Raw genomic sequence first — 25696 nt, forward strand, 5'->3', positions numbered from 1 at the left:
AGGGGAAGGGACACTGCGGCCATTTTGGGAGAAGCTATACAGAAGGCCCCACTGCTCTGGGCTGACCTCCATGCTTGGAAGGGCTGCATTCATCTGTTGTGCCCTGTGAACTGTCTCAGCACACAGGGTCTTTACTGCATACTGACCTCTCCTATTATTACTCTCCTAATGACTATGCTAATACCCACCTGAGATTGGAGACAAAGTCAGCTATTTACATTGCACGGCCCTTCCATTATATCACACAGGAGCTGCACATAGATTGGATCTGACTACACTGCTGTGCTGCACTAATATCCTACAGTGTACTGCGTACCATTATCCTACTTTGTTACTCTGACATACAAACCGGACACGGTTGGTTCCCGCCACTGATTATACGCAACCTTGCTGCAGCCGCCTTCTAATTACAATCCTATACTGTAGCCCTACTGTGGGGTGAGTGTGACTGCTCCTGTCCAATATGGTTAAGGGCGGCCAGAGTGCGGCCGCGGCCAAACTAGAAAGATTTACCAGACAACCCAATCCCAGGGCTGCACCGGCTCCTTCTCATGAAGCCTCTCCAACACACTCGACCTCCCCTCCTGAGTCAGCGGTTAATTCCCCGGAGGCAGCGGGGGCGCCGTCTATTCAACAAGTGCTGGAGGCCATAGCTGGCAGTGAACAACGTCTCTCCGATATGATGGAGAAGGTGCAGTGCGATCTCTCCTTGCTCCGCCAAGATGTTCAACGTATCCGAGAGAGAGTGGGTGAGGCGGAGACACGGGTCTCCAATCTGGAAGATTTATGTGGCCCCCTTAAGCAGTCTGTATCCACGGTGACCCAGCAGGTTTCCTCCCTTCAGACCAAGCTCTTGGACATGGAGGGACGGCTGCGTAGAAACAACGTCAGATTTGTAGGCCTGCCTGAAAGAGAAGAGGGTTCGCAACCGGAGGACTTCCTCGAATCCTGGCTTAAGGAGATGTATGGCGCTGAGTCCTTTACGGCCCATTTCACGGTGGAGCGAGCACATAGGATACCATCTCGGCCGCTACCTCCTGGTGCCCCTCCTCGCACCTTCATCGCTAAATTCCTGCACTATAAGGACCGTGACTCGGTTCCCCGCTTAGGTCGCACGAAGGGCCCGTTGGTCCGCAATGGAGTCAAGGTATCGGCCTTCCCGGACTTTGCCGCAGACGTCCAGAAGGACCGAGCCCAGTTTATGCCCATTAAACGACGGCTGCGAGACCTCAACATTTCATACTCCATGTTGTTTCCCTCAAGGCTCCGGGTTGTGGCGGATGGGGAGACCAAGTTTTTTAACTCCCCTAGAGAGGCGGCCCAGTGGTTGGACAGATTTGCACCGGGTGCTCGGCAACTGGCTCCAGACTGATCTCCTATGTGGAAAAGCCCGGGGCCTGGTCTACCGGAGGCTTGATCACAGTTCGGGGAGCCCCCCTTCTTTGCATTGGTGGCTCAAGACTTTTACGTCCAAGTGGTGTTGATTAGAGAGGGTTAGAAGTTCAGCTGAGAATCTAGGCCTTCCTAGCGCTTGGTAGTTTGGGTTGATTGTTCGGGATATAAGTATGCCGGAGTTCGGGGTGGTGTACGGGGAGGGAATGGTTAATAGGGAAGCTGCTAGTTGCGCCTCCTTCTGCTGTTTTTGGGTTTTGTTTTTTTTTTCTTCTTTAGTTTGTTATTTTTCTTATTTAAGTATTTTCTGAGGCAAGGATGTTTCATATTTCAGATGCTATGGCTTACAACGCAGGGCTCATATACGTCATGTTTTGCTGGTATTGATAATGCTTGTTCTCAAGATGTATTTTGGGAGAGGTCCATCCGGGAGGTGTATAGAGCTTATAGGGGGCCATGATTAATCTGAAAATTTTGGCATGGAATGTTCGAGGTCTGAATAACAAAATCAAACGTTCTTTGATTCTAAATATGATTAAGAAATATGACCCGGATATTGCATGCCTCAGTGAGACCCACTTGGAGGGACATAGGTTGCTGTCCTTACGACGGGCCTGGGTGGGCTGGGCTTACCATGCCTCTCACTCCTCCTTTTCTAGGGGTGTCTCCGTTCTGATTAAAAAGACAGTGCAATTCGAGTTGTTATCGATTAAAACTGACCCGTATGGAAGATATGTATTTATAGAATGTAAGCTGAACTCCCAGCCCTATTACATTTTAGCGGTGTATGTCCCCCCTCCTTTCTCATATACTGTGCTGCAACAAGCTGCGTCCTTCATAGCTCCTTCCCCTACCACCCCAGTGATTTGCTTGGGAGATTTTAATAACGTCCTGGATTTGTCTATGGACCGATGGCACTCCCCACAGGCTGCGCTGGTGGGAGGTGGTCCTACCAAGTTTGCGGATTTTTTGAATAGTTTGCAGTGGGTAGATGTGTGGCGGCTTCGTCACCCTGCGGTCCGTCAGTTCTCCTGTTTTTCCAGCACTCACGGCTCCTTCTCCAGGATTGACCTGATGTTAGTGTCCCCCGCCCTCGTCCCTGGGATTATTGACGTCCACTACGAGGCTCGAGGGGTCTCTGACCACTCCCCTCTGATGATGACTTTTGCTGTGGAAAGTCAGAGGGGGCACTCCTATTGGAAACTGCACCCCTCTTGGCTGACCCAGCTGGGGGACTGCGGTGACTTGGAGACTCAGTGGGAGGGTTACTTTAACGACAATGTAGGGTCTGCCCCGGGTACAGTAGTCTGGGATTCGTTTAAGGCGTTCTTGAGAGGTTCATATATTGGACAAATAGCGGCTCATAAAATGTCCTCTAGGGAGAGAGAACAGGCCCTTGAAAGGGACGCTAGGGACCTAGAGTCCCAATATCTGTCTGACGGCGCCCCCGCGACAAAGACACGATGGCTGGTGGCTCAGTCAGCTTGGTTGGCCCACCTGTCTGATAAAAACTCTCGTTCCCTCCTTTTTAAAGCTACTAATATATATATGCAGGCTGATAGGACGGGGGGCCTCCTGGCCCGTCTTATACATTACGATCGTCCTGGGACCACGATCACCCAAATGTCCGGGGCGGATGGCTCTCTTGTCGACACCACACCGGACATTGCGCTGTTATTCCGATCTTACTTCTCTGAGGTTTATAATTCACAGTTGCAGTGTTCTACTTCAGATCTTTCATATTACATGGGGGGTGTTCCGCTGCCCGCACTCTCCTCTGAAGCCTGTGAGCTGCTGGAGGCGCCTTTGACGCTCGAAGAGGTGACTGCGGCCATTGGTATGTCCCCTAATGGCAAGGCTCCGGGATGTGACGGAATTCCCTCCGAGGTATACAAAAATCATGTTGATTTCTTTGGCCCCAGGCTTCATGCCCTGTACTTAGATATATTTGCCAATAACGAACTCCCCCCCTCCATGTCAGAGGCAGTTATAATAGTGATCCCAAAACCCGATAAGGACCCTAGATCTCCGGACTCCTATAGACCGATATCCCTGATTCCCACCGATGCTAAGATCCTGGCAAAGATATTGGCAGTACGGCTCAACACAGTGATAACCTCCCTCATTCACCCGGACCAGACCGGCTTCATGCCAGGAAAGTCCACGTCTATCAATTTACGTAGACTGCATACCATTTTACAACTCCCACACGACTCCCCTTCTGTCTCGGCTGTGGTCTCGTTAGACGCGGCCAAGGCCTTTGACAGCATTGAATGGGCTTATTTATGGGAGGTGATGGCTTGTATGGGCTTTGGACCCAATTTTATAAAATGGATTAAACTACTGTATCAACATCCGAGTGCCAGGATCTTGGTGAACGGTTATGTATCCCCATCTTTTCAATTGACCCGAGGTACTAGACAGGGCTGCCCCCTGTCCCCTACGCTGTTTGCCTTGGCCATCGAGCCCCTGGCCTGCTTGATAAGATCGCACCCAGATATTGTGGGAATTTGTACAGGTTCACGTGAGGATAGAATAGCTCTTTATGCCGATGACATGTTGTTGTTTTTGCAGGATTACACCAAGTCAATGCCCACCCTGTTGCGTGTGATAGAGAACTTTGGAGATCATTCGGGTCTTAGAATTAACTGGCCTAAATCATACATTATGCCAGTCATAGGCCCCCCTCCTACTGCTTCCAAAATCCCCCTGCCATTATGTTAGACGGTACAATTTAAGTACCTTGGAATCCAAATAACTAACGACCCTTCTGATTTTGTCCCTCTGAATCTGGACCCGACCATGCAGTGGGTCACGGGCAAATCCAAGACTTGGTGTAAGCTTCCACTGACGGTGTCTGGCAGGGTTAATCTCATTAAAATGATTATACTGCCCAAACTCTTATATATTATTCTCCAGTCCCCGGTATATATTTATCCAATATTCTTTAGGAAATTGAATAGCGTTCTGTCCTCACTGATCTGGGCTAATAAACGACCTAGGATACAGCTAAATACCCTTACCAGACAGCGATCTGACGGCGGCCTGGCTCTACCTAACTTTCAGATGTATTACTTCGCTGCTCAGCTGACTCATATCGCTGTATGGGCACAAAACTCTGGGGCTGACTCTTTGCATTCTGAGTTTATTCGTTGTTACTTTCCCTACCTCTCTCCTATGCAGGTGTTACTGAGTGTGAGCATAGCTAGGTTTCTTCCCCCTATCATTTTTCAGGCCCTAAAGATTTGGCGGGCCCTGAGAGACCTCTTGAGGTATGATGGCCTGGACCCGGATACCCCCTTGTGGTATTCTGACTGGCTCCCTGAATTGCATGCACTTGAGGGGCGGGAGGTATGGGCCCCTAGATCGGTGATTTCTATCTCTCAACTTTATCTAGATAATGCACTTAAATCCTTTCAACAACTGAGAGATGAGTTTGACCTACCCAATTCTTACTTCTTCAGATACCTCCAGCTTCGTCACGCCCTCCAGTCCCAATTTGCTGAATCACCCCCACGAATCCTCCCATTCCCCATCAAGACTTTTGTGACCACTTTGGGTCGGGCTAAGATGGTCTCCCTTGCGTATGGATATCTTCTTACCAAGCTCCATACGGACCCTATGACACGTCTCCGTGGAAAGTGGGAGGAGGATTTGGGTCTAATAACTGAGGAGGACTGGGTCCTCGCTTTGGAATACCCTGCCAAGGTTACCAAGTCCCTTAGATATCAGCAGATTCAATTCTTCATTTTACACAGAACATATATGACTCCAGCTAGGCTGGCTACGTTTGGGACGGGCAGATCTGGCCTTTGTCCTAAGTGTGGGGGGGCGGTGGGAACATTCTGGCATCTAGTGTGGGACTGCCCGAGGTTGAGGGTGTTCTGGTCGGGGGTCGGGTCAATTCTGGAGAGTACGGGAGTGCCTGGCGGACTGCTTACCCCACAATTCTGTATTTTGGGAATGGGATGATTTGCTCCTGTGTCTGTTTCAACGGGTCTCTATGCTCTAAATGTATGTGCCTTGGCTAAGGTTTGCATTGCAAGAATGTGGATGGCCCCTAAGGGCCCGTTACTATCTGCACTTAAGACCTTAATTAACGACACAATAATTAAGGAAAGATATGTTTATATGAAACAAAACACATCAGCTAGGTTTGAAAGGGTTTGGTCTCCATGGCTGGACTCCTCCCATTCTCATCTGGTTCCCCAAATATAGTGGGCACTGAAGTGCAAGCATATCGATAAATTACTATAACTGATGTATACTGAGATGTTGGCGGCTGGGCCCTGCGTGTCCACCTACTTATGTGTATGACTAATGGAGTCCTGAATCGGATGGCTCCTTCTCACTCTGCCTCCCCCCCCCCCTTTTTTTTTTTTTTTTTGTTTGTTTGTTATTTTTCTTACTGTTTAGGTTACGGGTGTAAATATAAAAGGTAATGAAGACTAATATAGTTGGCTACGGATTTTGCAGACCCTAAAGGTCCGAACAAATAGGAAATCCTTGTGTATTTCTTTTTGAAATTGTACTGATATCTCATTGTTGTAAGCTTCGTTTAAAACACGGCTTTGATTCAAGATGATTGGTTGTACTGTTTGTGCTATGATAATGCTCTGCAATGTCTGTACCTTATTCTCCAGACTACTGAATAAAAATTACTTTATTAAAAAAAAATGACCATCCCTGGTATTGAACGCGGTTTTCCATTCGTCGCCTGCTCGTATCCGGATCAGATTGTAGGCTCCTCTTAGGTCTAGTATGGAGAAGATGGTCGCTCCCTTGACTCGATCAAATAATTCGGAAATGAGGGGTAGAGGGTAACGATTTCTTACCGTGATGTTATTCAGGCCCCAGTAATCTATACAAGGTCTTCACCCCCGCATCTTTTTTCTGGACAAAGAAGAACCCAGCTCTGGTTGGTGAGGTAGATGACCGAATGAACCCCTTGGCCAAGTTTTCTCGGATATACTCGGACATAGCCTTAGTTTCAGGAATTGATAAAGGGTAGGTCCGACCACTGGGTGGATCTTTCCTTGGTTCGAGGTCTATAGGACAGTCCCATTTCCTATGGGGTGGCAAGATATCTGCTCCCTGTTTACTGAAGACGTCGGAGAAGGAAGCGTACTGAGACGGAATCTGCGGGGGGTGATGTGACACGGGTTTTATTGAGTGGTTTGATACATGGCAAACAAGAGGTCAAACAAGTCTTCCCCCAGGATAAAATTTGCATGGAGTGCCAATCGATATGCGGGTTATGCCTACTAAACCAAGGGTAACCCAGCACAATTTCATGTGATGCCTTGGGTATAACTAAAAGTTCCAATTGCTCTTTATGAAGAGCACCGATACCAACTGAAATAGGAAGAGTCCGTTGAGAAATTACTCCACCAGGAATACGGCTTCCATCAACCGCAGATAACGAAATGGAACAGGACAAATCTCGCACAGGGATCGTAAGCTGCTGAACCAGATGGGCTGTGATGAAATTCTCTGCTGCTCCTGTATCTAAAAGAGAGAGAATGGATTTAGTACCTTGCGAGAGTTCAATAGTGACTGGTAGAGTAGGTTCAGAGGAATTTGGAGACCGAGATGGGACTCCTAACCTGGTGTCTCCTAGCCCAGTTAGGAGTGGGAGTTTCCCGGACGCTGTGGGCATGATGCCACCATGTGTCCCGGTGCCCCACAGTAAAGACACAAATTTTCTCACCGCCGTTTCTGGCGCTCCTAAGGAGTAAGTCGGGCTCGGTTCAGCTGCATGGGTTCGTCAGGAGAATCTACTGCTAGCGGAAGGGGTGCCAGAGGTACAGGGCGGAAACGATAGTGATTGCCCTTGCTTTTTTCAGCCTGCCTCTCCCGGAATCGTAGATCGACTTTGTTACATAATGAAATGAGATCATCCAGTTTTGGTGGTAAGTCTCGAGTCACTAGATCATCCTTCAAACAGTCAGAAAGGCCACTCCAAAACGCTGCAACCAAGGCCTCCTCATTCCATTGTAGTTCAGAGGCGTAGGTTTGTAGCCGAATTATATACTGGCCGACTGGCCTATTCCCTTGGCGTAGATGCATAATCTCAATGGATGCTGATGTCGAGCGTCCTGGTTCATCAAAGATCTTCCTAAAAGTAGCTAGGAATTTTGGATAGTCACTCAGCAGAGCATCATCTCTTTCCCAGAGCGGTGAGACCCATTCCAGGGCTGCCCTGAGAGTAAGGAGACTATGTACGCCACCTTCGCCTTTTGCGTTGGGAAATTGGCTGACTGTAACGTAAAGTGCACATCGCACTGATTAAGGAATCCATAACAGTGTTTAGAGATCCCGTCAAACTTGTTGGGGTTGGCAAATGGAGAGAGGACGGTGATGACCCCAATGATGCCAGGATGGGCTGAGAAACTTGTGACTCCGGTCGATGGGCAGGAGTAGTATTCGATAGAGAGGCTTGGATGGAATCCTGCCAAGTGGATATCTCTTGGAGGCACTGCGCCAAATGTCGCTGTGAATTTTCCAATCCCTCCAGACGCCTCGCTATGCTGTGTAGGAGATCCGAGACAGAATCCTGTCCAGTTCCTGGATCCATGTGGCCAGTGCAAACTGTCAGGTCTAAGGATTCTTGTGGATCCGTATTTGGGGAAGATGATTCTGGTGCACTTGGATCTCTGAATAACATACGAGCGGGACGGATGAAGGTCTTGCGCATTTATTACTTGGAGTAGTTTAACAGGGTTCTCCAAAGACAGTGGGTGGCTGAGGATACCAGAACCGTGACCCAGTACTTTAAAGGAGGAATTCCGAAGGCTGGTTACTGCGACAGGTAGCTAGGTAGGACACGGGAACAGAGTCGGCAGTCTGCGTAAGGCTATATCAGGAGGCTTGGGTAATTTGCTGTAACAAGAACCTGACACTGGAGACGCTGCGGGAGCACAGAGAACTAGCTTCACAGATACTGTGAAAGATATTGCACTGGCAAATTCCCTTCTCCAGGCCTTCCTGTATTATAGCAGCTGCTCAGAGCTAATTGGCCACAGGAAAGTGATAAATTGGTGAAGTGTGGGCAAGACAGGCTTTTTGCCCACATCCAAGATGGTCGCAGGGAACACAGCCCAGCCTGTTCACAGAAGCCCTGGCTCCACAGCAGCACTGCTAACCCCTGCCGGAGGGACATGCTGCCAGTCTGCTGAGCTGCCAACCAGTGCCCCTGCCTGTCCTCCCAGCACACCCTGCCCGGCGCCAGAAGCCCGCACCTCCGCCAGCTGGACCTCTCCAAAGGGAACGGATAGGATCAGAGCCGGCCCCCCTGTACAGTCTCCCGCCGTACCGTGACACTACTGCCACATTCCCTGGTTAATCCTGACAAGAAATTTCAAACCCTTAAGCAGTTGCTGAATTCCTTCCCCTTCCCCCTGAGGATAGGAAGGTATGGAGGAACCCTACGATTGTGTATACCTCAGTGTCTGTCACATAAGATTGTGCTGCCTGTAACTGGTGATATTTCTCTAAAAGACCCTGCTGACCGTAAAATTGAGACTACACTCAAATCCATTTACACTGCAGTAGGAGTCACACAGAGGCCCACCATTGTTTGTGGTTGGATCACAAGGGCCATGGTTAAATGGGCTGGTAATGTCATTGAGGGGTTTGACACATTGCCTCAGGATGAGATCCTGACTCTACTGCAACATATCCAACATGAGTGAGGCAATCAAGGAGATAGGCCTCATTAATGCCCGTTCCACGGCTATGGTGGTCTCAGCTCACAGAGCTCTGTGGATGCAACAATGGACAGTTGATGCTGATTCCAAAAAAGGAGTGGAAAATCTTCCCTTCATGGGGGATGCCTTGTTTGGGGAGGAATTAAACAAGTGGATTTCTCTAGCAACAGCAGGTAAGTCCACCTATCTGCCGTCTGCTGCGCCTCCGGCTAGACAGCTGTACCCCAGTCCCTCTCTACAGTCCTTTCGTGTAGCCAGGTTTAGAGGCAGGGCCAGGGGTGCCTCAAATGCTGCCAGAGGCAATAGAGATAAATCTCGCAGACCAGCGGATACTGGATCACTGGACCAGGCTTCAGGGTCTTCCTCCGCAAAGCCCTCCGCATGACGGTTGACCCTCACCCATGTGTGGGCACAGTCCTGCCGGGACCCTGGTGAGGGATCTCCTATCCCTGGGGTGCCAGTTAGAATTTCAAGCACTCCTCACAGATTCTTCAGATCAGCCTTACCAGCTTCACCTGTAGCAAGAGATACTTTGCAGGACGCAATTCAAAAACTTCTCCACACACAGGTGATTGTTGCGGTGCCTCCTCTGCTCATCAGCAAGGGATTTTATACAAGTCTATTCGTGGTTCTGAAACCGGATGGTTCGGTATGGCCAATCTTGAATCTCAAATCTCTGAACCTGTATCTGCGTGTGTTCATGTTCAAGATAGAATCTCTCAAGCCGGTGGCCCCCTCATCAGGCTTTTTTCAGATTCGCAATTCAGGACTGCCACTTCCAGTTCCAGGCCTTACCCTTTGACCTCTCCGCGGCACCAAGGGTATTCACAAAAGTTATGGCAGAGATGATGCTGCAACTCCACATGTTGGGAGTTACTTGAAAAAAACTCCTCATAAAGGCGGTGTCCAGGGAGCTTCTGCTGAAAAGCATCAACTTGACTACACGCCTTCTTACGGACAATGGGTGGATACTAAATTTCCAAATAGCACACCTGGAACCATCGCAGAGGCTGCAGTTCCTGGGGATGATACTGGACACTGTGTCTTAGAAAGTCTACCTCCCTCTGGATAAAGCTTTGATGATTAGGCTATGTTCCGCTCTGTGCTCAGACCCCGCAAGATCTAGGTGCACCTTTGCATCTGATTACTGGGCAAAATGGTGGCCTCCTACGAGGCAATCTAATATGGCAGGTTCCATGCCCGTCCGTTCCAGCTGGATCTATTGGACAAGTGGTTGGGGTCTCACCTGCACATGCACCAAAGTATATCCCTGTCGCCGAAAGCAAGGATATCCCTGTTATGGTGGCTACAAGTCTATCACCTTGTCGAGGGTCGGAGTTTTGGAACCCAGTCTTGGACTCTGCTGACGATGGATGCAATCCTCCGCAGTTGGGGGGCTGTGACCCAAGGGGCTCAGTTCTAAGGGAGGTGGTCGAGTCAGGAATCTTCCCTTCTGATAAATGTTCTGGAACTCAGGGCGATTTACAATGCCCTTCTACAGGCATCCTCTCTCCTCAACATCAGGCCATACAGGTACAGTCGGACAACACCATGGCGGTGGCGTACATAAACTGTCAGGGAGGAACAAAAAGCAGGGGCGCAATATGAGAAGTGTGAAGGATACTCCTCTGGGCGGAGGCCAATGCAAGGTCCATATCAGCCATATTCATTCCGGGAGTGGACAACTGGGAAGCAGACTTCCATCCGGGGGAATGGGGCCTTCACCCTCAGGTGTTTCAACAGCTGGTTCAAAGGTGGGGCTGCCCGCTGATGGACATGATGCCTTCTCGTCTCAACAAGAAGCTCCGTCGCAACTGTTCCAGAATGAGGGATCCGCAGTCTGTGGCAGTGGATGCTCTGACGGCGCCGTGTACCTACCAGTTTGTCTACCTGTTTCCTCCAATTCATCTCATTACCAGAGTTCCAAAAAGACTCAAAAGGGAAAACATTCAATCAATTTTAATTGCCACGGATTAGTCTCCCAGGGCCTGGTATGCGGACCTCCTGACCATGTCTCTCGAAGAGCCCTGGCCTCTACCACTTCTCGAGGATATTCTTCAACAAGGGCCGTTCATCTATCCAGACTTACTGCGGCTACGTTTGACGGCTTGGAAGTTGAGAGGGAGATCCTAGCCAGAAAGGGTCTTCCGTCCAGAGTTATCTCGACTATGGTGCAAGCTCGCAAGGCAGTCATGTCAAGGCGTTACCGCCGTATCTGGAAGAAGTATGTTTCTTGATGTGAGGGTAGAAAATATTCTACTGTGGAATTTTAACGAGGATAGGGTGGAGCTCAGGACTCGCCCGCAGTTTTTGTCAAACGTGGTATTGGCTTTTCACATTAATCAACCGATCGTAGTTCCAGTGATGTCTGATACTTTGGTTGCTCCAAAGTCCTTGGACGTGGTTCGGGATTTGAGGATTTACGTCAAAAGGACAGCTCGTCACAGAAAGTCTGACTCACTTTTTGTCCTTTACGATGCTACCAAAATTGGATGTCCTGCATCCAAGCAGTCCAGTGCCCGTTGGCTCAGACTGACTATTCAACAGGCTTATTCTTCGGCGGCGTTGCCGCTGCTGAGTTCTATTCAGGCCCACTCCACTAGGTTTGTGGGTTCCTCCTGGGTGTCTGCCCAAGGCGTCTCGGCCTTACAGTTGTGCCGAGCCGTTACTTGGTCTGGTTCGAACACGTTTGTAAAGTTCTATACGTTCATTACTTTGGCCATTGAAGATCTTCAGTATGGTCAGGCGGTTTTGCAAGGGTCTCAGAACTCTCCCACCCATTCTGGGAGCTTTGGGACTTCCCCATGGTACTAATACCATCCCAGTATCCCATAGGACGTTAGTGAAAATAGGAGTTTAATACCTACCAGTAATTCCTTTTCTTGTAGCCCGTAGTGGATACTGGGCGCCCGCCTCAGTGCTTCGTGTTTCCTGCTTACCTGGTTGTAAGTTTTCTTAGTTGGGTCTGCTGTTGCTGTCTCTGTTCCTGTTCTGGTTAGCGTTGCTATCCTTTGTAACTGTTGTGTGTTGGTTCGTTGCATCACCGTTCTTGTTGTCTATTTTCCTTCTCTCAAAGTATGTCCGTCTCCTCGGGCACAATTTTCCAAGATTGAGTCTGCAGGAGGGGCATAGAGGGGAGGAGCCAGCACACACTGAAGGTTTCTTAAAGTGACAGGCTCCAATGGACCCGATCTATACCCCATGGTACTAATACCATCCCAGTTTCCCCTATGGACTGTGCAGTCTGCGCAGCCCTAGACATACTCCTACAGTGTGAAAAGAGCAGGCTGATAGAGGCCGGAGCTGATGTCACACACCTTCCCAGAAAACACTTGGGAATGCCTGCGTTTTCCCTGACACTCCCAGAAAACGGTCCAGTTACCACATACAAACGGCCTCTTCCTGTCAATCAGCTTGCAAATGGCTGTGCGATCGAAATCTTCGCACCAGCTTGTCGCTGTTTGGCAATGCCTGTTGTTGTTTGGCGACATGAGTGAGCATTGCTGTGCATACGCATGCACAGTCAATCGATAATCACCCGCTGTGCAAAAACGCACAGCAGCGATCAGGTCTGAATCGGGACCATAGACATGGCCCTTGAAATAGAAGGTCCTGTCGCTGACGAAGTTGAAGTAGTTGCCCTACTGAAAGGCTCTGTAGGTTCGAGAACCAGTGTCGTCTGGGCCACGCTGGGGCTATCAGAATGAGGTTTCCTCCATGTTTGAATTTCCTTATTACCCTTTGTAGAAGGAATTTTAGGGGAAATACAGTATGTATGTATGTATGTATGTATGTATGTACAATGTCCATTGTACTGCTAGAGCATCCACGAATGCTGCTTGTGGATCCTGTGACCTGGATCTGTATATTGGGACCTTGTGGTTGTGACATGATGCCATCAGATCCACATCTGTCCGGCCACACCTGTCCACTAGTAGTTGAAACACTTCTGGGTGGAGAGCCCATTCACCCATGTGCACATACTGATGACTGAGAAAGTCTGCTTCCCAGTTGAGGAGGCCTGGTATGAACACTGCTGATATGGCCGGAAGATGACGTTGAGCCCACTTTAGTATTTTGGCTACCTCTTGCATTGCTCTTTTTCTGCGAGTGCTGCCTTGGTGATTGATATATGCCACTGTTGTGCATTGTCGGATTGAATTTGCACAGGCCTGCCTTGGAGAATGCTGCTATCATGTCGAATGTACAGTAGATACCATCAGGCCAAGGACTTGCATGGCCGAGTGAATTGACACCTGAGGATGGTGAAGCAACCGCTGTATTTTCTCCCTTAGTTTCAATATTATGTTCATTGGATTGCTTTTGAGAGTCTAGCAGGTCTCCCAGATGTACAGATGTACATATGTACCATCCTTTAGGACAGTATGAGTGAGGACTTTTTCCAGTTGATAAACCAACCGTGACTTTGTAGAAAGACTATCGTTGTTTGTAATTTGGTGTACAATACCTCCCCTGAACTGGCCAGATGCAGTATGTCATCCAGATAAGGAAGTATCCTGATTCCATGATGATGAAGGTGTGCTGTCATGATTTTTAGAAATATTCTGGGTGCTGTAGCCAGGCCAAACGGTAGTGCCTGGAACTGGTGGTGTTGGTTTAGGATGGCAAATCTCAGGTATTGTTGCTGTGACAGCACAATAGGTACATGCAGATATCCAATGACACCATGAAATCCCCACAGCTCCATTGCTAGAACTATGGAGCGTAGGGTTTCGATGCAAAAAACTTGGAAACTATCACAAATCTGTTGTGAGATTTGAGATTGTGAATAGGTCTGTATGTCCCATTGGCTTTGGTACAAGGAACAGGGACAAATAATAGCCCTTCCTTTTCTAGCCTGAGGAACTGACACTATTACTCCTGCCTGGAGGAGTGATTGAACCACTTTTTGTAGTATCCGAGACATTTCTGTGTCTGATGGAAGGCTCGTGTGAAAATACTGCTGAGGGGGACATCCTTTGAAAGAGATGGCTTACCTGTCAAAGACTACCTCTTGTACTCAAGCGTCTGAAGTGGTCTTGACTCAGACTTGTTTGAAGTGAAGAAGTTGGCCTCCCACCCTGAGGTCCCACAGTGGGAGGCCCATCACATCAAGCTGTGGGTTTATCAGGTTTTGCTGGGGGTTGTCTTGTTGCTCATGGCTGCTTAGTAGACTTTGAGGCACACCAAGGAAACGCTTGTCCTTTCACTTTTCCTTGTGGGCGAAAGGTACGAAAATGTGAGCTCTGAGGCCGTGGTGTAGAAGCTTAAGGGAGAAAGACTCTCCCAATGTAAGAAGTCACTTTCTTGATACAATCCATATATTCTGCACTCTTCTGATATAACTAGAGGCAATTCCTCTATTGCCTGCAACCAAGATTCAATAGCTTTTGCTGGCCATGAGGCTGCTATTGTAGGCCTTTTTAAAGCACCATTCAGTGCAAAGATAGACTTGAGGCAATTTTCAATGCATCTATCTGTGGGTTCCTTTTAATGATGAAATGGTTGTGATAAGTAAAGTAGATTTTTTTTACCAAACGTGTGATATGAGTCTCCCCCCGCGCATTATTCTCCAAAGGGATTGAATAGTGAAATAAGAGTCGTGTAGACAGAAGAAACTTTTAACCAGGGGTATTCCAATGTTCCTGTCTAATTTCCATCAAATGGTCAAAATATGGAAATTGTGATCTGATTATTTTCTGTTGTTTAAATACATCAGTTTTCTAGTAACAGCCGCAGGTTAATCTTCAGATAACTGAAGGATCTGTTTAATTGCATCTCTTAATGCCGGTACATCTACCATAATAGAAGCCTCCTCCTCTGCTACACATGAATCCGTATTCTCTTCACCTTCCTCCTCAGATGACTCGTTTGAGTCTGATATAATAGTGGTCTGAGAGGAAGATGTAGTATTTCTAGTTAATCTAGAATGCTGTTTGTTCCCTGGCAACATCTTTTGCAAAGCTATAGATGTCTGGGCCAGACTTTGAACTGAACTCGCCAGAGTTTCCACCCAGGGTGGATTTGTGTCTGGGGCTGGTACTGGCATAAGGGGACCCATGGTCGGTGAAAGTATGTCCACCAGGGTACCCAATAACTGTGTAAAGGAAGCCCAAGGAGATTCCTGTGTAGATACAGGAGTATTTGACTGACCGGGAGGTGTATAATATTTAGCACGTAGTCCATCTTGTACAACATCCTGTGCAGATAACCCCATAGAGCACATTTTACATGATAGCAATAATGGGGTTTCTGACTGTTTACCACCTTTTGCCTTGTTAGACATGGAAGAAAGAGAAAAAAGGCTGTATTGTTGATGCACAAGAATGAGAGTGACGAAGCTGTCAGAGTAACGGCGGAACACGCGTGTGGGCAGCGTGTGTCCGCGCGTACGTTCTATGTCCTCGCTCACAGAATAATTCAAATGCATAACCAGTTCTGACTTAGTTGATAGACCACTACCTGATAGCACCTGTAGTATTGTATAAGTAGACTGATGGAACAATCTATGATAGAGATTCATGTTCTTTCTACTGCTCAGGAATAATGCAATCAGTGCAAGATTACTTTAAACATGTTCTGATACAATCTAATGAAAGGACTCCCACTGTCTGAATTTAGTAGATACGTGCTGCATATGTACTTTTACACAATAGACAGAGAGAATACTAAATGAGATAGATGTGCACTCCTCTTGGTGCTTTCTGATAGTAATCAGCATGTGCTGATATAACCTATTAAAAGGATAATAACTGCCTTAATTTAAGCAGATTCATGCCACATATTTATACCAGGGAATAGACACTGACAAACAGTACTGTGAATAGTAAACATATGGGGATGCTACAATGTATCACATTTAATCACAGTGGTCACCTGGTAGCCAGGAGGAAACACTTATGATACAAATTGAATAACTGTAAACACAATAACTGTATCAATGTTAACCTGAACCTGTGCTATTTGACAACAGCTAATCCATATAATTCAGTGTGCTTGGTATTTCTTTAATAAATAAGCTGGTAAAGCATAAATTGTTATCTATATCTGCTTGGCTATCCCTAATTATAAAGGGACACAATTAACAGCCATAATGAGACGTTTTTCCTTAGTAGGATAATAATATCTGATATAACCAAACTAATTGAACAAATAGCTATTTAATCATAATAGCGATACGCAGGAAGGAGGACGCTATTGACCCTCCCATTTTTTCGCCTCATATAATGACTACATGCTTTACTAAAGCCACAATGGGTTTATTCTAATTATAATCCCTAGGATACACCAATAGACTACATCTTACTGGCATCATTTACTATTGCCATCAGCACACAAACACTGTCTGATGTAAATAATGCACCTATTTTCAGGCAGATGAATTCAATCTCTCGTATCTACGAACATTCCCTGGAAAGCTTAAGAAGGATGTATTTAAACAACTGATATACACACAGTGATTTATAGTCTCTCTCAACAAGTTTCTCTCTCTCCTTTTTTTCTGTATACAGAACAATAGACAGATAGCACTGATAGTCAGATATCATATTTCATTTGCTGTCTGAACGATAGTGTCAGCTGTTAATATTTAAATACGAAGGAAACAGCTTTGACACTACATCGATGTTTCTATCAATGATCATTTAAAAACATAGTGATTGTTTGCACACAACTAGTATCAGACTGGTGTAAAATTGAGAGCAATATTATATAACAGGACATAAGAATTAACACGCGGACACATTTTTTAATCTTTAATCACATCTATTATTTCAATTGCACTTGTGGTATATGTTGTATATGTCTTAATTTTAACCTCTATGTTTCGTCTATACTCATAGTTTGTGTGTTTGTTATTGTCACACTATTTTAAATTGACTGCAATAAAAGTTAAATTTTAGATAATAATTTTTGAAAATATAGTGACAATTAGGTCACTCTCATTCTTGTGCATCAACAATACAGCCTTTTTTCTCTTTCTTCCTTGTCTATTCACCTCAGCTGTAGTTGGTAGCACCCCCGACATTAATAGTATATATCTCTATTGAATAGGGGTTATTCTTGGAGCACTGTGTTCCAAATCATGCACTAATAAATAGCGAGCGTGCAGATACAACCCCATCGCCTTGTTAGACATAACTGCAAAATTTGTGTGTCTGCGCGCAGAGCCATATGGTTACGTCAGTGTATTTTGGGCAGGCTTGACTCCAAACGTAATGTGGAAACTCTTCTCTTCACAGACGAATCGCTCTTTGGAGGTGAATTGGACGCATGGATTTCCAAAGCTACAGCTGGAAAATCCACGTTTCTCTCTTCGGGGGCTCCACCTGCTAGACGTACTTATCCGGGACCATCTACTCAGTCCTTTCTGTCCTCCAGATTTCAATCTAGGGCCAGAGGGGCCTCCAATGCAGCTAGAGGCTCCAGAGGAAAACCTAAGAAACTAGCCGTTGCTGGATCCAGGACCAGAACACCGGTTCTGCTTCCGTGAAGTTTTACAAGTTTGATACCCTGGCCAAAGAGGATACCCAGTTTGGGCAGGCGGTGCTGCAGTTGTCTCCACACTTTCCCGCCTATTCTGGAAGCTGTGGGACGTCCCCATCATACTAATTCTGTCCCCAATATCCATTATGGATGCTAGAGAACATAGGATTTTGAATACCTACCAGTAAATCCTTTTCTCGTAGTCCATAAGGGATATTGGGCGCCCGCCTCTGTGCGGTGACTTTCTGCAGGTTCTCTGTTATGTGTTCCTGTTCAGCTGTTGCTGTTAATGTTGCCAGAATTTGCTGGCTAAGTTATGTAGTCAGGAGCGGTCCTTGGTGCGGGCAAGCAGTGCCTTTGCCCGGGGCGCTGCGGCCTGGGGGCGCGGCCGCAGTCACCCCGCAGGCACCACCGCCTGCCCGCACTCCGCTCCACGGCTGCAGCAGACGCCGTGGGCTGTGTGGGCGTCCGCTGCAGCCGGCTCCAGGCACAAACACTAGAGGTCGGTACTGACCTCTAGTGTCTGTGCGGCGCTATGGGAGAGACGTCATTGACGTCTCTCCCATAGAGAGGAGCGGGCGGCCAGACTGACGGAGCAGCAGCAGCAGAAGAAGCAGGAGCGGGGCAGTGGTAAGTATTGTTTTTATTATTTTGTGTGTGTGTGTTTGTAAGCGGGGGGGGGGGCACAGCGACAGGGGGCAAATAAAGAGGGGGCACAACAACTGGGGGCAAATAAAGAGGAGGCACAAATACTGGGGGCACATAAAGAGGGGGCACAACTACAGGGGGCAAATAAAGAGGGGGCACAACAACTGGGGGCAAATAAAGAGGAGGCACAAATACTGGGGGCACATAAAGAGGGGGCACAACTACTGGGGGCAAAATAAAGAGGAGGCGCAAATAAAGAGGGGGCACAACTACTGGGGGCAAATAAAGAGGAGGCACAAATACTGGGAGCAAATAAAGAGGGGGCACAACTACTGGGGGCATATCTACAGGGGCAAATCAACTGGGGGGCACAGCTACTGTGAGCATAACTGGCCACGCCCCTCCCCTATGAAGCCATGCCCCCGCACACTAACTGTTTTGCCACGGGGGGGGGGGGGGGGGGCGCCAGTGGTAACTCTCGCACTGGGCGCCACAAGGGGTAGAACCGGCCCTGTATGTAGTGGTGTGCTGGTGTTCAATTCTCACCACACCTGTTGTTGTACGTTCCTTCTCTCAAGTATATCATTCTTCTTCAGGCACTGTTTTACCTATAACTGAGCTGTAGGAGGAGGCATAGAGGGGAGGAGCCAGCACACCCAGTGGAAGAACTTTAAAGTGCACTGGCTCCTTTGGACCCGTCTATACCCCATCGTACTAATTCTGTCCCCAATATCCCTTATGGACTACGAGAAAAGGATTTACCAGTAGGTATTCAAAATCCTACATTGTTTCAAAAACTGTGCAGGAAATTAGAAAACTGAATACTCCAGTAAGGTATGGGTGATGTGGGTTATCTTTTAGGGTATGTACCGAACATGGGCGCCATCTTGAAATCGGCCATCTTGAATCTAAGTCAGTTTTCCCATTTCCAGCAGAGTTTTTGAAACAAAAGGGTGTACTGCGACTTTTGAATCACCCTGTAAATATATATATATATATATATATATATATATGTAAATTGACGTGGACAGGCAGCACTCACAGGGACTTGTAATCAGAGAGAAATACACTGCGGCAACAGGTACAGGCTTCTAACATTTCGGATTTTAATCCGTCTTCAGAGAACACAAATACACACAAGTTCACTTACCTATATAGACTCCCTCAAACGCTGCCCGGCTTCCTCCTTCTGGGTCCCCAGCGCAGCGTGAGAGGTCACGCTGCACTGTCAGCCGCTGCTGGGAGCCACCAGCAGCATTCAAACGATGTTCCCCTCCCGCCTGCCCTTGGTATGTGCTGGGCGGGTGGGCGGGGCGAGGGGGCGGCCACCTAGCTAAAAGCCAATCCCGGGTATCCCGGGAATCCCGGGATTGGACATTTTTCAATCCCGATACCCGGGATTGAAAAAATGTACCGGGATTGGCTTCCCTACCGGCACTCAACACATTTAATCAATTGCCCTGGTGCCCTCCAAACAAATGGTTGCAGTAAAATGGCGTGTATGGGCGGCACTCACAGGGACTTGTAATCAGAAAGAAATAAACTGCGGCAACAGGTACAGGCTTCCAGGAGCTGTGTGGACGTACGCTGCAGCCGGTGCCATTGTCAGATGCTAGAGGTCCTAATTGACCTCTAGTGTCAGTTCGCCACTATGGGAGAGACGTCATTACGTCTCTCCCTTAGATCCAAGGAGCGGGCGGCCAGAGACAGAGCAGCAGCGGCAGCAGCGGTCGGAAAGCAGGAGTGGGGATGGTGAGTATGGTTTTTTTTTTTGTGTTTGTAAGCGGCGCTACTAGGGGGCACAACTACTGGTGGCATAACTACGGGGGCACAACTACAGGGGGCAAATCTACTGGGGGCACAACTACTGGGGACAAATCTACTGGGGGCACAACTACAGGGGGAAAATCTACTGGGGGCAAATCTACTAGGGGCACAGCTACAGGGGGCATATCTACTGGGGGCATAACTACTGGGGTCATAACTACAGGGGGCATAACTGTGACCATGCCCCTTCCCTATGAAGCCATACCCCTATTTTTTGGTGCACACTAACCCTGTTTTACCTGTCGGGGGGGACGCCAAAGGAATCTTTCGCCCTGGGTGCCACAAGGTCTAGAACCAGCCCTGCAGGCTTCTAACATTTCAGATTTTAATAGGTCTTCAGAGAACACAAATACACACTTACCTAAATAGACTCACAGATCTAGAAAAACACCCATGCTGCGGCGAGATCCGGCCGGGGACAACGCGCTGACGTCATCAAGGTGAGACCAATTCAGCCCTGTGAGCCACCTCCCCTCTGGTTGCCATAGTGATATGAGTAACAAGACACCGTGCTTCAGGCTGAGAGTAGGAACTATAGAACAAGGAACAGAGGGGATACATAGACAAAATCCACATGAACTTCTATTGTCTATTGCTGTATATCTTTTCCATATATGTTGATATGCAGGGTCTATTTTTGCACACATTCTTTCTAGGCCGGTACTGTGTTACTTACCGTTGTTTATATTAAATGTGTCCTACTCTTTGGTTTTGTTAATATTCTCCTTTAAGCTTTAGTACATGTGGATTTTGTCTATTTCTTTTAATTTGCTCACATCACACCTTGCCAAAGGAGCTCAGAGCTCCGAAACGTTGGAAACCTGTTGGTGATGGTTTAAATATATGCTTTAACCACTTGAAGACCTGGGAGTGCCACTGTTTTTTCTGCTTGCAATATCCATTTAATGTCACGGAGGGCACCAGGGCAGGTATCCTCACACCAGCGAGTGCCGGATTTACAGACAATGTATACATAACATACCCTCCAACATGACCCGCCCCACTAGGTACAAAATGCTCTGTTTCTGGACTTCTCTCTTAATTTATTATTGCCATCACCTGTGAAGAAACAGCTTTCTTATCATTTAACTAGTTCAACACTGGTGATGGAAATCATAAATTAAGAGGGAAGTCCAGGAACAGAGCATTTTGTACCTAGTGGGGCGGGTCATGTTGGAGGGTCTGACATAATAGGGCACGGCTCAGTCCGCTACCCTGCAAGGGCCAAGGCACCCAACAGACTTTTGTTTAACTTTTTAAACCTTTACGCTATCAAGGTATACCAGTGCTGCACTAAAGCTTTGTTCTTTTAGCACTTGGTTGCACCAGTTTTGCACAGCTGGGGTGCCGTGGAGCATTTCCAGCCCAGGGGGAAACTTTTTGCTTCAACAAGGATGATGCAGAATGGTTGCTGTTTAAAGACACACTACCACAAAAGGATTTACATCCAGATGCTAAGGATGTTTACATGCAATTATTAAAAGTGAAGAAAAAGGAGATAGTTGCATGGAATCTCTCTTTCTCTAACGTCCTAGTGGATGCTGGGGACTCCGTCAGGACCATGGGGAATAGCGGGCTCCGCAGGAGACAGGGCACATCTAAAAAAGCTTTTAGGTCACATGGTGCGTACTGGCTCCTCCCCCTATGACCCTCCTCCAAGCCTCAGTTAGGTTTTTGTGCCCGTCCGAGAGGGTGCAATCTAGGTGGCTCTCTTAAAGAGCTAGTTAGAAAAGTTTTTTTTTAGGTTTCTAATCAGTGTCTCCTGCTGGCGACAGGAGCACTGCAACGAGGGACTTAGGGGAGAGACTTGCAACTCACCTGCCTGCAGGAGGATTGAAGTCTTAGGCTACTGGACACTGAGCTCCAGAGTTCCTAAAGTCTGCTTTACCAACGTCTCCCTCAGAAAGGACGTCGGTTTTGGAAGCCATTCACAAGCTGTATTCTCAGCAGGTGATAGTCAAGGTACCCCTCCTACAACAGGGAAAGGGGTATTATTCCACACTATTTGAGGTACCGAAGCCGGACGGTTCGGTAAGACCTATTCTAAATCTGAAATCCTTGAACCTGTACATACAGAAATTCAAGTTCAAAATGGAGTCACTCAGAGCAGTGATAGCGAATCTGGAAGACGGGGACTTCATGGTGTCCCTGGACATAAAGGATGCTTATCTGCATGTCCCAATTTACCCCTCACACCAAGGGTATCTCAGGTTCGTGATACAAGACTGTCATTATCAGTTTCAAACGATGCCGTTTGGTTTGTCTACGGCCCCTCGGGTCTTTACCAAGGTAATGACCGAAATGATGGTTCTTCTACGAAGAAAAGGCGTATTAATTATCCCTTACTTGGACGATCTCCTGATAAGGGCAAAGTCCAGAGAACAGCTGGAAGTCGGTGTAGCACTAACCCAGGTAGTGCTCCAGCAACACGGGTGGATTCTGAATCTTCCAAAATCTCAATTGACCCCGACAACTCGTCTGCTGTTCCTGGGAATGATTCTGGACACGGTTCAGAAAAAGGTGTTTCTCCCGGAGGAAAAAGCAAGGGAGTTATCCGAACTTGTCAGGAACCTCCTAAAACCAGGAACGGTGTCAGTACATCAATGCACAAGAGTCCTGGGAAAGATGGTGGCTTCGTACGAAGCGATTCCATTCGGCAGATTCCATGCACGGACATTTCAGTGGGATCTGCTGGACAAATGGTCCGGATCGCATCTGCACATGCATCAGCGGATAGCACTGTCACCAAGAACAAGGTTGTCTCTCCTGTGGTGGCTGCAGACTGCCCATCTGTTAGTGGGCCGCAGATTCGGCATACAGGACTGGGTCCTGGTGACTACGGATGCCAGCCTACGAGGTTGGGGAGCAGTCACAAAGGGAAGAAACTTCCAGGGCGTGTGGTCAAGCCTGGAGACGTCTCTTCACATAAATATACTGGAGCTAAGAGCGATCTACAATGCTCTAAGTCTGGCAAAACCGCTGCTTCAGGGTCAGCCGGTGTTGATCCAGTCCGACAACATCACGGCAGTCGCCCACGTAAACCGACAAGGCGGCACGAGAAGCAGGAGTGCAATGGCAGAAGCGGCAAGGATTCTGCGCTGGGCGGAGAATCATGTCATAGCACTGTCAGCAGTGTTCATCCCGGGAGTGGACAACTGGGAAGCAGATTTCCTCAGCAGACATGACCTTCACCCGGGAGAGTGGGGACTTCATCCAGAAGTTTTCCACATGATTGTGAACCGTTGGGAAAAACCAAAGGTAGACATGATGGCGTCTCGCCTCAACAAAAAATTGGACAGGTATTGCGCCAGGTCAAGAGACCCTCAGGCAATAGCTGTGGACGCTCTGGTAACACCGTGGGTGTACCAATCAGTGTATGTGTTCCCTCCTCTGCCTCTCATACCAAAGGTGCTGAGAATTATACGGAAAAGAGGAGTAAGAACGATACTGGTGGCTCCGGACTGGCCAAGGAGAACTTGGTATCCGGAACTTCAAGAGATGCTCACGGAGGATCCGTGGCCTCTACCTCTGAGAAGGGATCTGCTTCAGCAGGGACCTTGTATGTTCCAAGACTTACCGCGTCTGCGTTTGACGGCATGGCGGTTGAACGCCGGATTCTAAAAGAAAAGGGCATTCCAGAGGAAGTTATTCCTACCTTGATTAAGGCTAGGAAGGAAGTGACTGTACAACATTATCACCGCATTTGGCGAAAATATGTTGCGTGGTGTGAGGCCAAGAAGGCTCCAACGGAAGAATTTCAATTGGGTCGATTCTTACATTTCCTGCAAGCAGGATTGTCTATGGGCCTAAAATTGGGGTCTATTAAAGTTCAAATTTCGGCCTTATCAATTTTCTTCCAGAAGGAATTGGCGTCAGTGCCTGAAGTACAAACTTTTGTCAAAGGTGTACTACATATACAACCCCCAATAGTGCCTCCAGTGGCACCGTGGGATTTGAACGTGGTTCTAAATTTTCTCAAATCTCATTGGTTTGAGCCGTTAAAATCGGTAGAATTAAAATACCTTACATGGAAGGTAACCATGCTGTTGGCCCTGGCTTCTGCCAGGAGAGTTTCAGAGTTGGCAGCTTTGTCATACAAGAGCCCATATCTGATATTCCATTCGGACAGGGCAGAATTGAGGACGCGTCCTCAATTTCTCCCTAAGGTGGTTTCGGCATTTCACTTAAACCAGCCTATTGTGGTGCCTGCGGCTACTAGCGACTTGGAGGACTCCAAGTTACTGGACGTTGTCAGAGCATTAAAAATATATATTTCAAGGACAGCTGGAGTCAGAAAAACTGACTCGTTGTTTACATTGTATGCACCCAACAAGATGGGTGCTCCTGCGTCTAAACAGACGATTGCACGTTGGATCTGTAGCACAATCCAACTTGCACATTCTGTGGCAGGCGTGCACAGCCTAAATCTGTAAAGGCCCACTCCACAAGGAAGGTGGGCTCATCTTGGGCGGCTGCCCGAGGAGTCTCGGCATTACAACTTTGCCGAGCAGCTACGTGGTCAGGGGAGAACACGTTTGTAAAATTTTACAAATTTGATACTCTGGCTACAGAGGACCTGGAGTTTTCTCATTCGGTGCTGCAGAGTCATCCGCACTCTCCCGCCCGTTTGGGAGCTTTGGTATAATCCCCATGGTCCTGACGGAGTCCCCAGCATCCACTAGGACGTTAGAGAAAATAAGATTTTACTTACCGATAATTCTATTTCTCATAGTCCGTAGTGGATGCTGGGCGCCCATCCCAAGTGCGGATTGTCTGCAATACTTGTACATAGTTATTGTTACAAAAATCGGGTTATTATTGTTGTGAGCCATCTTTTTAGAGGCTACTTCGTTTTGTTATCATACTGTTAACTGGGTTCAGATCACAAGTTGTATGGTGTGATTGGTGTGGCTGGTATGAGTCTTACCCGGGATTCAAGATCCTTCCTTATTGTGTACGCTCGTCCGGGCACAGTACCTAACTGAGGCTTGGAGGAGGGTCATAGGGGGAGGAGCCAGTACGCACCATGTGACCTAAAAGCTTTTTTAGATGTGCCCTGTCTCCTGCGGAGCCCGCTATTCCCCATGGTCCTGACGGAGTCCCCAGCATCCACTACGGACTATGAGAAATAGAATTATCGGTAAGTAAATTCTTATTTTCGGAATACCACAGAGAAAAACTGATCCCCCGGGGCTTCAGAATCAGGAATGTGCCTACCCTGGGCAGGGTATACGGTCTCTAGGTCGACAGTAACTATGTCGACAGTGTCTAGGTCAACCACTATTGGTCGACATTAACTAGGTCGACAGGGTTTCTAGGTCGACAGGGTCTCTAGGTCGACATGTTCTAGGTCAACAGGTCAAAAGGTCGACATGAGTCTTTCCAAAAATGTTTCATTTTTTTGAACTTTTTCATACTTAACTATCCACGTGGACTATGATTGGGACTAGTAACCTGTGCCGATCACAGCGGTAGCGGAGCGAGGCAACTTGCCCGAAGCATGGCGAGTGAAGCGAGCCATGTGAGGGGACAGGGTGCACTAACTGGGTTTCCCAGCCCGGTATGGAGAAAACTACACCTAAAAACCATAAAAAACTCATGACCTTCTAACCTCTCGACCTAGACCATGTTGACCT

Source organism: Pseudophryne corroboree, chromosome 2 (assembly GCF_028390025.1).
Source record: "Pseudophryne corroboree isolate aPseCor3 chromosome 2, aPseCor3.hap2, whole genome shotgun sequence".
Lineage (NCBI taxonomy): Eukaryota > Metazoa > Chordata > Amphibia > Anura > Myobatrachidae > Pseudophryne > Pseudophryne corroboree.